Source organism: Schistocerca gregaria, chromosome X, assembly GCF_023897955.1.
Source record: "Schistocerca gregaria isolate iqSchGreg1 chromosome X, iqSchGreg1.2, whole genome shotgun sequence".
In the NCBI taxonomy this organism is placed as follows: domain Eukaryota; kingdom Metazoa; phylum Arthropoda; class Insecta; order Orthoptera; family Acrididae; genus Schistocerca; species Schistocerca gregaria.
This window is the reverse complement of record NC_064931.1, coordinates 651,530,561-651,544,412: the sequence shown is the minus strand read 5'-3', so window position 1 is coordinate 651,544,412 and position 13,852 is coordinate 651,530,561. Positions and strand designations below refer to the sequence as shown.

Here is a 13,852-nt window from a genome sequence, read left to right as displayed (position 1 = left end):
AAAAGAGTACATTATAAGAAGCTCCAATGACATTTTAGTGATAAAGTGGAGGGATAAACGGGACTTACATATTATTTCTACAAAGTACGAAACTATAGAAATGACTAAACAAAACGGTTGTCAACGAAACCTTACTTTGAAACTAAAATTTATTATTGGTTACAACATGGGAAGAATGGTATTGACCGTCAAGATAGGATATTAGCAAGCTTCCCTGTTATGAGGAAATACTTGAAAGTGGAACCGAAAATCTTTCTGAAGTTATTGATATGGCACTTTATAATTGAAACTTCCTGGCGGATTAAAACTGTGTGCCCGACCGAGACTCGAACTCGGGACCTTTGCCTTTCGCGGGCAAGTGCTCTACCATCTGAGCAACCGAAGCACGACTCACGCCCGGTACTCACAGCTTTACTTCTGCCAGTATCTCGTCTCCTACCTTCCAAACTTTACAGAAGCTCTTCTGCCAGGAAGTTTCATATCAGCGCACACTCCGCTGCAGAGTGAAAATCTCATTCTGGAAACATCCCCCAGGCTGTGGCTAAGCCATGTCTCCACTATATCCTTTCTTTCAGGAGTGCTAGTTCTGCAAGGTTCGCAGAAGAGCTTCTGTAAAGTTTGGAAGGTAGGAGACGAGATACTGGCAGAAGTAAAGCTGTGAGTACCGGGCGTGAGTCGTGCTTCGGTAGCTCAGATGGTAGAGCACTTGCCCGCGAAAGGCAAAGGTCCCGAGTTCGAGTCTCGGGCGGGCACACAGTTTTAATCTGCCAGGAAGTTTCATATCAGCGCACACTCCGCTGCAGAGTGAAAATCTCATTCTGGCACTTTATAATTAATATATTCTGTAAAACACAAACAATATGACGAGGAAACAGAATCAGAGTCTAGACTTCAAACAGCAGAAGCATTATTACAAAACGTGCCTTCAGACGGTACCATTATCGACCGGGGATGTAACAATGAAACTACCTGGGCAACATTTGGGTCACTTTGAGAAACACACAGATCCCACGTCATTGAAAAAGCAAGAGTTTGCGAAGTATGTGCCACAAAAAAGAAACTGGGTGCAACATGGGAATGTAAAAACTGCGTTACATGTGCCTCATTGTTCAAAAAAATCACACAGTTGGATATTACTAATTGTCGAAGTGTGTCCTCAAAACAGAACTAAACTAAGCATTAGTTTACAAATATTTACTGATACATTATCCACTTACAAATAATAATTTTCGTTCACTGGTGAATAATATTTTCTTCAGAGATTTCAGAATTATTGGTTGTGGCCAAACGGTTTTTGTTATTTCCCAATTCCTTACGTTGCACCGAAATGACCGGCCAGAGTGGCCGTGCTGTTCTAGGCGTTTAAGTCTGGAGTCGACCTATCGCTACGGTCGCAGTTTCGAATCCTGCCTCGGGCATGGCTGTGTGTGATGTCCTTAGGTTAGTTAGGTTTAATTAGTTCTAAGTTCTAGGCGACTGATGACCTCAGGAGTTAAGTCGCATAGTGCTCAGAGCCATTTGAGCACCGAAATGTCCGTGTCATAAGACGCATTTTTCACGGGTCCGAACAGACGACTAAACAGGTCAATGGCTTGACGCATAGCCAACCTTCTTGCCTACTATGTCTCGGGAAATCTGGAGATAGTATCCAGGCCAAAGGCGAACACTTTCACTACACAAATTTTTTTTATTTACGATCCGCAAAAATTATGCCTACAGGTTAGTGCTTCACATGTATGGTGTAACGTAAAAGGTTAATTATTTCCGTTTAAAATAAGAACTCAGCAGTCGCTTAACTACAGTTTAATCAACTTAGAGTAAAATTTAACTTTTAATCATTACCTACCATGAGTGCTGTTAGATATCAGACAATGTTCACTATGACAGAATACGACCTACTACGGCCTCGCGTAATGCGATTTTACGTTTCATTTAAATACGAAGCCTCAGGTCACGAAGTCAAACTTACATACAAAATAAGCTCACCTAATTACTATACTCAATGAAAATTGATTTTTTTAGTTACTGACACAGACGCAGTTACAGGCGTGCACAGGTGCTGCCAAGTTAAAGTTTTCCGTGTCTTGTAGAATAATTATCTTAGGTAATCCATCAAATAGAAAGAAAGTATCGATTGCACAAAAGCGAGCGGTAAGAGTACTTTGTGTTAATCTGTGGCTGTCATGTAGGGACCTTTTTAAGGAGATTGGCATTTTTACTGCAGCAATATAATACATATATTCCCTACTAAAATTCGTCATAAATAATCCATCACAATTTGAGAAGAATAATGATGAAACTTGAAACTTCCTGGCTTATTAAAACTGTGTGCCGGACCGATCCTCGAACTCGGGACCTTTACCTTTCGCGGGCAAGTGCTCTATCATCTGAGGTACCCAAGCACGAGCCCCGTCCTCACAGCTTCGCTTCTACCTGCTAGAGCACTTGCCCGTGACAGGCAAAGGTCCCGAGTTCGAGTCTCGGTCCGGCACACAGTTTTAATCTGCCAGGAAGTTTCATATCAGCGCACACTCCGCTGCTGAGTGAAAATCTCATTCTGGAAGAATAATGATGTCCGCAAACAAACCACTAGAGAAAAAGGACCTTCGTAAACCATTATTAAAGCTGTTAGTGATTCAGAAAGGAAGTAAACATTTTTAATGATTTGCTCAATAATAATAAATGTTTTAGTAGCAAAGAAAGTTTGAAATCTAACCTAAAATCATTTCACCTGGACATTTCAAAACTGGTGGCCTGTAAAAAAAAAGCTAACTATCTTTTAAATGCAATTGTATAAATAAGAATAAAAGGTTTGTTCATTAATGTTAAAGACACATTTGTACATGTCCTATGAACTGACACGTTCAACATCATTTCAATAAGAGAATCGTTCAAATGATCTATGGAACATGCACCTAACAAACTAAACTAACTTATCAGAATCGTTTAAGGCAAATTTCTGGACAATTTCTTTGAAAAAAGACACGGCTGATTGATTACTCTCACATTCCCAACCTGAGCTCATCTCAGATGACCTCGTCATCGTAAAGATACTAAACCTTAATTTTCCCCTCCTTCCCCCTCTCTTCTTTCCATCCTCCTTCCCGCCCCTCGCTGCACTAAAGAGTGCAGAAATAAGGTTGTACTTGAACAGGAGTCGACGGCTCACATTTACCTTTTTATGCTTAGTAAGTACACTGTGGTACATTTATCTAAATTAAGGACATGTTACGAATCCTTGCACGAAATTAAGAGCTTGTCAAGATCTGATTAGATATCTGAATTTTTTTAAAATTAAGACTTGTCAGAGGTAATTGCGCCATCTGCGAAAAGTCAAAGCTCTCAAATAAGTGTCAGCTTAAAGATGTACGAAAGAAGGAACGAAGGGTACAGTTTGCCAAGTCGACATAAATTTACGGATGGAGATTTATCTCAGCTAAACAAGGACAGGCTACTTCAGAAGAACCATCCATGCACTCACCTGAATTGAGCAAACCATGGCAAACCCACATTAGAGTGGTCTGGCATTCACTCTTCCTGAATGAGTGCTATGTCTTGAGCATTCTTTGATTTTGCTGTAGTCAGTCGCTGCGTTCCTAGTACTATTTCGTCATAACTATCTTTAATAAGTAAAAATGCTTGTGGGACCTTACGATGGGTGCCCCTGTTAACTTAAGCGTATTAACATTTTCTCTTTCTACCTGAAAATATGGATTATTCCCCTCTGCTTTAATGTGGATTATCTCTTAACCTCTGAGTACGGCATGCAACTAACCGAACCCACGAACCGGGTATTCTAACCTATCACCATCAGAAGGTCGAATAATTTTCTGAGCTGGTTTCAGTCGCCCACTGGGCTCCAAAGAATAGGACCCTAAATAGTTCTGCAGACGATACTCTAAATCGCGAGTTGTACTTTCGTCTACAGTGTGATGCTGGATGTCTTCATGAAATCATCCGCCTGAAGGAATAGAGAATGGCCTCTGATCCCAGGCAGTAGCAGTCTCTCGTGTTGACATGAGCAATGATTTACAGACGGCTGCACATGTGCCATGTCTTCGTCGGTCAATGGCGATGCTCCGTTGCACAGGCCGTCCTACAGAACCAGGTTTCCACACATTGGAATGTATGAAATGTACAACTTTGGACTGATATAATCTGAAACGACTAAGGCGAATGAAATACTAGATAAACGCTATTCGTCTTGTTGACAATAACTATTATTTGCCTTTGCCAAAAGAATTACTGTTTTTAACCAGTCTTGTTTCACCTTGTTACTCTGAGCATCGTCGGTGATTTTTCTCTCTTTATTCTATGAGTCACCTGACTCTTGTTTGTATTTCTGAACTCATAATCACGAAGACGTTTCCATGCGCCGATCTTACTACATTTAATCTGTGATAAATTGCTCCCGCTGTATACAGTGTGAATGATGGAGCTTGTTGAGTAACACGATTGGCACAAAAAGAAGTCACAGCATCCAAATATAACACTGAAAGTTGATCAGGGAATATTGTTGAGGGTGAGGTTCTCTTATGCCCCATGATATCAAGTAGTTATCCCATCGAAAATTAATAAAAGATTTCGGTCTAATCTTCGATGAGGATCTTAACGGGAAAGAACAGCCTCGCCAAAATGAAAATTAAAATTTCAGGAAATGAGCAATTTGGTTGTACCTATTGTGATGTAACAAAATAAAAGTGATGTTATTCAATGGAAGATTTGAAATTTGAGATTTCGCTTACTGTTTTATCAATCACTATTGGCGTAAGAATCATGGAATGACCATTGTCATAAAATATTGCATTATGAAATGTGAAAAGTTTTTACTTGCAGTTTCGCGTGACTGGAAGCAGTCACAGCTAGCGTGCTATTGATTAAGAAATTGCATTATCGTCTTTCTAATTACTTCATTATCGTAGGTACGATCATACCCGGTTGTGAAGTTATTGTTATGACAAAACAATTTCCTAAGGGACCAGAAAGTTCTTAAGGGCGCAAAAAACTGTAATATCACACAAAAGGGAAATTCAATATTAGAGCTGATACAAGAAAACGATAAACCAGTTTCCTTTTTATCAATGTAACACGCACATTGGACTGCTGATCTTGGTGTCTGTAATCTTAGCAAAATGCATAATTAAAATGAAAATACTGAGATGATAGGAATGAGCACTGCTAAATGATTCAGTATTCCCAGAACAAATATTTATTATAACTAAAACATATATTGTACCTTAAGCTTAGTACTACAATGACAGTAGATTTTTATGTCCGTTTCATGTCCATTGAACGCTCTTTTATATAGCCATTGCCCTCTTGAGTCGCTCATACGTCGTTTCGATAAGTTATAACAGTTCTTGTTTCTATACTTCACTCAAACTTAGACGTAACATGTTTTTATACATTTAGTATAAATTAGATCAGACTGTCACAAATCTGCGTCCGTTATACTTAAGAAAAACGGTAAAAGTGTTTCGCGCTCAAGGCTTCATTTGTTCTCCAGCGAACAAAATAGTGAAGGATCGCATATCTACCCGTATTCTTCTATTTATATTGCTGCCCAAAGACGACGAATTACATTATTTATGAAATTCCACCGTCGCTATGCGACGCCTTATTATACATTAATCATTCTTTATAAACAAGTATTTGCCTTCTGGCTGAAAGTATTAACTATTTGCTGTTTTAATGAAGTCAAAAATAGCGAATATCACACTATCCACCACCGTAAATAATTCTCCACCTGCTCCTGCACTTAAGTCACACCACTCTAGAACGAACTACCCAGTAACCTGTGTCGGTTCCAAATCACACTGGATTCAGAAGGAAACTAAAGTTTCATCTGTTACCTTCTGTGCAACAGCTGACTAGTGTTAGTATCACATTAGCACCACTACCTCGCCTTTCCGTATCCCTATTTACTGATCTTTTTCTTTTACAAGAGGACTTCAAAACGTTATTTACACATTACCATGACAGGCCAAGTAATTTTTGAATACTTCACTACACCTCAAAGTGACACAGACACCTGACACCATTTTTCAGCATAGTTTCGAAAACAGAAATCTGCCCTTTGGTCACAGAGCCATTCTAGAACCGCATTCTGAACGTCCTTATCGTTCGAAAACCTTTCCCCAGATGTTCTTTCAGCTTGCCGAAAAGATGGAAATTACGTGATGGAAGATCTGGACGGTATGGCATATCGTGATCATCCAGGTCTGTGCAGCCTTGGTCAAATTCTTGACTCAATTTGACTAAGGATGGACGCTTTTAGTTCATACAACACCAGAATTCGCCGTGAATCGGCGTGCAATTTAGAAATTTCACCGCCAAGAATTATACTGTCCTGCATACTTCCCACAATATATTGCAATTTGTTATTCGTACTGCAACGGATCTGTGTCTACAGGACATCTGGAATATGTGCTCTCGTCTGACCATGCATCATTCTTGTTGCCCAATGCTCTTAGCCTGGGACGAGATGTGACTACATTCTAAAGTCCCTATATAACGGGTGATCAAAAAGTCAGTATAAATTTGAAAACTGAATAAATCACGAAATAATGTAGACAGAGGTACAAATTGACGCACTTGCTTGGAATGAGATGGGGTTTTATTAGAACCAAAAAAATACAAAAGTTCAAAAAATGTCCGACAGATGGCGCTTCATCTGATCAGAATAGCAATAATTAGCATAACAAAGTAAGACAAAGCAAAGATGATGATCTTTACAGGAAATACTCAATATGTCAATCATTCCTCAACAATAGCTGTAGTCGAGGAATAATGTTGTAAACAGCACTGTAAAGCATGTCCGGAGTTATGGTGAGACATTGGCGTCGGATGTTGTCTTTCAGCATCCCTAGAGATGTCGGTCGATCACGATACTCTTGAGACTTCCGGTAACACTAAAACCAATAACCGCACGGACTGAGGTCTGGGGACTTGGGAGGCCAAGCATGACGAAAGTGGCGGCTGAGCTCACGATCACCACAAAAAGACGAGCGCAAGAGATCTTTCACAAGTCTAGCAATATGGGGTGTTTTTTTATTCTAATAAAACCCCATGTCATTCCAACAATGTGTGTAAATTTTTACCCCTCTATCTACATTAATCCGTGGTTTATTCAGTTTTCAAATTTATACTGACTCTTTGATCAACTGCCAACTTTAACCTATTATTTCTCGCTCTTTCGCAGAGAAGTAAATTTATCAAGATTTGATTTCTTCTTGCCACTGTCACATTTTATATTTACATGTCCGCACTCTTTTTCTGCCGTTAAATAAAAAACCGGTAATGACAAAATTACTTAACAGGGACGTTAGTAAGACTGACAGTTTTGTAACGCCATATAGTCATTGCTGTTTACAGCTAACGTACTGTGTACAGTGCCGTATTAACACTATATGTTTAAAAGAAAATGTCCGCACCAGATGCACTGTTATTTTTATCGAGCCGAAAGGGAACAATGCGACTGTCAACCGTCGTCGTATGCCCTCTCAGCACGCTTGACACATACCACTGGGTCACTGGGGAACGAAACCGGTCGTGGTTATAAATAATAAAAAAAAGTGCTACTGGTGTGGAGATTTTCTTCTCAGCTATTACAAAAGTTGTCACTATGATAATCCACATGCTGTACGAGAAATTGTTATATCTGTCATGTTCACATCCGTTCCACAATGGAAAGTAGAAACTGTGTTGCAGCCTTCATCAGTAAAACAATTTGTGCGTAGAGAATTAGTACTTCAGTCTTCATATATCGTCTTTTATTTCGAGGCTATCATAATGAAAGAAAATCTGTTAGATAGCGTTGATAAATTGACCGATTTAACATAGACCCAAAATTTCCCATGCATTTTGAGAACTCTGCATCTTATTTCAGAACTGAATTAAACATTCTTTTGTGGCTGTTTTTGAACTGGTTTTGGCTGCGCTCGTCTTTTGTTATAGACGATTTGGCTTACAATCTGTCACGAAGCTCTGAGTCTTCGGAGTAACAGTCTAACATAGTTATTAAGCCGTGGTTGAACTTCACCTTGTCTCATCATTTTCCACGTCACAAACTTATACATCACGTGGCATACGATACTTTCAGATGTTTGCTGCCGGTTGTTGGGGTTGACTAATCATTTTCTTGGCGCACTGGTTCAGCTGAAATATGTACTTAATTTCTTGACTTCAAAAAAATTGCTCTGAGCACTATGCGACTTCTGAGGTCATCAGTCGCCTAGAACTTAGAACTAATTAAACCTAACTAACATAAGGACATCACACACATCCATGCCCGAGGCAGGATTCGAACCTGCGACCGTAGCGGCCGCTCTGCTCCAGACTGTAGTGCCCAGAACCGCACGGCCACTCCGGCCGGCTTCTTGACTTCCCTTTCACCTATAGTGATCGTTAGAGCTGAAGATCCTTGTTCTGTTTTCTCGCTGTGTTGACTCAATGAAAAAAATTCCAGTCTGTTTGGTACCTTCAAATCTAATACTTTTCACTACCAAATGAAAGCGTCTCGGATATCATCTCTCGTAAGCATAGAAGCAAATATTTCCTAGTTTACAGCTGGCAAATTGAAGTCCCTCTATCATAGTGTGACCGGGGAATTTGTCCCCAATACATTGTTCTGAAGTGTTCTATCAGTTATTACTGATTTAGACGTCGCATAGAAGCAGCCAGTTCACGTGAACCACCAAACGAAGTTGTGCAGTAATTAAAGCTCTAGATTCACATTTGGGGTGTTCAAAGTCCCATCAGGCCATCCAGATTTTGATTACCTGTAATTTTCCTAAATCACTTAAGAAAAAGTATGACAGATTTCTTTTTATATCGTTCTTCACGTAGAGCTTGTGTTCACTCTCTGAGCCGGCCGCTGTGATAACCTAAATTGGAACGATCACATAGATCATATTGTGGGTAGTGCAAACCAAAGACTGCGATTCATTGGCAGAACACTTGGAAGGTGCAATAGGTCTACTAAAGAACTGCTTACACCACACTTGTCCGCCCTGTTCTGGAGTATTGCTGTGCGGTGGGATCCGGCAACAGGTGGGACTGACGGATGACATCGAAAAAGAACAAAGAAGGGCACCTCGTTTTGTATTATCGCGAAATAGGGGAGATAGTGTCACAGACATGATACGTAAATTGGAGTGGCAATCACCAAAACAAAGGCGTTTTTCGTTGCGACGGGATCTTCTCATGAAATTTAATTCACCAGTTTTCTCCTCCGATTGTGAAACATTCTATTGGCACCCACCTACATAGGGAGAAACGATTATCACCATAAAATAAGAGAAATTAGGGCTCCCACAGAAAAATTTAGGTGCTCGTTTTTCCCGCGTGCCGTTAGACAGCTTGAAGGTGGTTCATTGAAGCCTCTGCCAGGCAGTTTATTGTGAATAGCAGAGTAATCACGTAGACGTAGGCGCTTCAGCTCGGAACCGCGCTGCTGCTACGGTCACAGGTTCAAATTATGCCTCGGGCATGGATGTGTGTGATGTCCTTATGTTAGTTACGTTTAAGAAGTTCGTCTAGGGGACTGATGACCTCAGATATTAAGTCCTATAGCGCTTAGAGCCATTTGAACCATTCACTCTGATGTCGCCAGCGAGTTGTTGACTACAAATTTTCGTGTCCTTATTTTTATTTTTAACGCAGACCCTCAGCAATATTATTTCACATGTTCCTTTCTGATACTTACTCCATTAGAAATTAAAGATTTTTCTGTAGCTTGTTTCTGGTTCTGACAAATTTCTGTTCAAAATACTCCTAACGCGATTCTGCTGTTAATAAATTCGAATAAATAAAAAATCTTGCCCTGAACACTTCTGCACTTAAGTTATACATTTTCATTTTATAACCGGCAGGGAAAGGCTACCTTTGCATAGCTAAAAGTTAACCTATGGTGAATTACATCTAAACGAATTGCTTAGCGGGCCTACAGAGGAGTCACTGTAGAAACAGTTTGAAGTATGTCGAATGTCGCGGACGCATCTTACATTTGAATCGACAACTACCAATTATTTCTGCACCCACATGCAAACAAAATCCTTAGACATTTTTCACGATCAGATAAAACAAAGCATATGAGAGAATTAAGATATAAACCCTAGTTATCTGTTCAGATAATCTAAAAAGCTGCCGGAAGATCTGACGCTTGCATTTGTTGGGCATTAAAAGTGGCTTACGGCCCAAGGTTGCTGAGATCCAGCGTAATCTTTACAGGCGGCCTTAGGTGCCGTAAGCACACACAAGTAAATCAGTCGAAATATGAAAAGTAACAAGCAAGTACTCTCGCTACAACTGACCCCAGATAATAATCGGTCTAGATGTACTGAATACACACATGACGGAAATAGGCCATTAAGAAGCACTAGAGGACTTAGTTCTTTGCCTGCTTCTATGAGAAAGCAAACAGCTGATCTAAGAAAATTAAAATCTTCGCACTAGCTGTATACTATGGCTGCCGTATGGAGCCACTGCTGTTATTGTCTTAACGAATGTTAGTGTTCTTGAATACGAACTATGGGCCAACCTCGTCTCTAAGACCACACATACGTGACTGCAGTGCCTGTCTGTATCTCTGGCTGTTAAGTGCTCTTCTGACCATTGAAAGTGGTCTGAAGTTCTATACGTCTATCTCACATGCCGCCTCCCCATCCACTGGTATCTCTCAAAGATAATGCTGTGATTGTAAGAACTAAAACTTTCATTCAGGAGGAATGTGCCACAAACAACATTCTCCTGCCTGAAGAGGGATTATTCTGCAAAGAGTTTATTCATGACCCCAGTCTCAATGTTCAACAACAAACGGGCCGGTTTCTGTATTACCATGACTGGGATACACATTCACGAACGGCTGGAATACGGGTCAATTGCCTCTTAAACACTGTATGTCGGGAAACAATCCGGAAGCGTGTGTAAGCTCCGCAGACAACTGTGTTGCACATATCGTTGTATTTCATCCTACAGCTAAGGTCGGTTATCGGTCATGTGGAGTGGGTACCCTTTGTCGACCTTGTACTGGCATGTGACTAACATGTCTCACGTCCTAGGATCGTCGCCAAAGCCTTGGACTGGCACTTAATAGCACATGTCACGCTGTTGAGACTGCGAAGTGTGGATCGTGTGCTTCACTACGTCAGAGGATTGTCTTGTAAAACAAGGTCCACATAGGATTATCATAAGCTTGGTTAGCTTTGTACCTTCATTCCACACCTGTGGTTAATATGCTAAACTTTATCCACCGCTAATTATAAACAACTATAGTTGTTTCAGTGTAATAATGTAATTTTTAAGGGCATCAATATCTGGTGACATGAGAATTGGTGTGGGTTTACAACAACATAAATGAAGAAATTTCACAGTAGTTTTCATATTGTGAACGGGCTTTTTAAAATAAGTTAATCATCTGTCTTGTTTCCGTTGTTTATTTAACAATACTGTTTCAGGATTCCGTCGCAATTGCAGCTGCCTTAGTATGTTAGTGAGGTGAAATGAACAAAAAGGAAAAATGCTACTTTTTAAACTTGGGGCTTTCTAATGCTGTAGACATGTTACTAGTTTAAGAGAATACAATATGTAGTTGACTTAATTCTGTAATCAAATCTTCACCTGGCATTGCCCCAGAGACGGGACATGTCTAATATATCACCACAAAGTAACACTGCAGCTACTCATTGCAGACGAATCTGCTTGATGAATGTCCTCTCTCTCACTCAAACAGGTATTTCACGAACAATGGCTGCAGCTTCAGCCACACTGGGTACCAGCTGTTCTGGAGTGGCTATCTGTCTCTCGTTCACACACTTCATGTCCTCCACATAAAGAAATCCATAGGTTTGATTTTGGCAGAACGGTAATGCCTCAGTCCTCCCAAATGAAACATTTGGGGAAGACATTGTCGTAATGTTCTGATATCAACGGTAAAGGGTGCTGGAGCCCCGCCGTGGTGAAATCGTAATTGTCTGATTAATAGCGGCACGTTATCAAACATTCCGGTAGTACTTCACGTAGAAAGATGCTGTAATTTACTTCGCCGTACATGCTAGGCAGGAGATACAGCCCAATCAGGTCGTGTTAGGTAATAATTAGCACGCAAGTTAACATTAATGTTAACGTATATATTCAGTAACATCTCTAAAACAAAATTCGTGACACGGCAACTTCAACACCGTTCCCGAACATCACTAGTGACTTCTAGCGCGGGAACCCTGGACCAGTGACATCTGCCAGAAAGTGTTCCGAGGAGATAAACACTATAAAATTTTGCATACGTAGTACTCTTTACACCCTGTATATCCATTCCGTATATTATAGCTGCCTTAAGGCGTGGGTAGTGGTTAAAGTTACACAAGCAGCTAGAGAATGACACTTCACAGATCAACTCTCACGACTATGATGGTAATGAGCCATTGTCACTGGTGCGAAAGTTACGGCTGTTTGCCACTACAAAGCTGTTGAATATTAAAGAAAATGTAGATAATCGGGTTAAGAAACCAATGAGGAAATATCTCCATGGGTAGAAAGCTGTTAATGTCAATAAACTGGCGCCTCAGGAGTAAATCAGAATTGCCTAAACGGATTCGCGATGTTTCATATTACAAGATGATTATCGAAAAATAACGCAAACGGTCTCCTGCGAAATAGCAATAAAAGCCGCGAGAAGGATAGTACACAGCGCAGCTCTGAAGTACTAAGGAACACCACCATTTTAACTGGAATTAAGTTGCAAATGTATTAGTAACCAGCATTTCCTCCACAGCAGTTTGATGGAAAGCCGAAATACAGGAAACTGTGGTAAAGGGCAACAGAGGAAAACTGAATTGCAGCAATAGAAGCGTGGAGACGATTTTTCATAGACAAAGAACAGTAAGAGTAACGTTTTCGCGAACAAAACATCTTCATCAAATGAAACTACATGATTATCGCTTTAGCATTCGGATAAGATATAGAATATTGAGCAAATCTGTAACGTGCAGCAGTGAAAGAACTAGCTAAAAAAAAGTGGCACATTTCTCATGGAAGGTTCTACTCATCCGTGGAGTATCTGTGAGATACTCTTCGTAACAAATTAAAACTGATCAGCAGCTGGAACTCGATTAGATACCTTTGTCTTCTCCGATAGTTCTATGGCTTCAAAGTGCACAGTGGGACTTCATTTAATCGATTTCTCTCTGTGAACCAGCCACCGGAACCTAGTAAACAATGACAGCCAAAAAGTTACATTACCGTGTACCGTGGAGGAATCGCAGTAAAAAGTATAGGATAGTGATAAAAGTATATTATATTTCAAGGGCAAAACGAACAAATCACAGTTAACATCAACATATCGGTACTAATTTGACTTAGTGTCTTCTGGGCGTCACTAAATGGAATAAAAATGTGTTCTTTGGTTCCCGGACTACTTTAAGTACACAGCTGTTCGCTAGCGACTTTGGAAAGGTACTAAGAGGGGTAATTGCTGATGAACGTTTGCCATGCGTCTCTACCAGACAAGTGGGGAGGAGAAGGAAAAAGCTTAGTTGATGAGTTACACTGAAGGCTTCCGTATTCGGCAAATGGCAAACTTCAGTGTCTCAATGAATAAAATCTTTGAAGTATGCTGAGGAAAAAATTTGAAAAAATACGGTCAAATATTTTGTACAACGATTTGCCTAAAAGAAAGAAATAAAACACATTAGAGAAACATTTGAAGCACCCTTGAGTTAGGCTCGAAATCACGTACAGCACTTGAAATACACGTTAGTGACGCGAGGAGACCGCTGACTGAAATTCCACAGTACAAATATCTTCTAATACTCTTCAAAATTCCAAGATTCTAGAATTTCCCTGATTCTAAGCTAAA

At 40.2% G+C, this 13,852-nt stretch overlaps 1 protein-coding gene across 1 annotated transcript in view; it reads left to right on the top strand.

The window, feature by feature from the left end:
• LOC126297498 (ras-related protein Rab-39B-like) overlaps positions 1-13,852 on the top strand; it is a 153,604-nt gene that overhangs the window by 52,818 nt on the left and 86,934 nt on the right. The window lies entirely within an intron of this gene.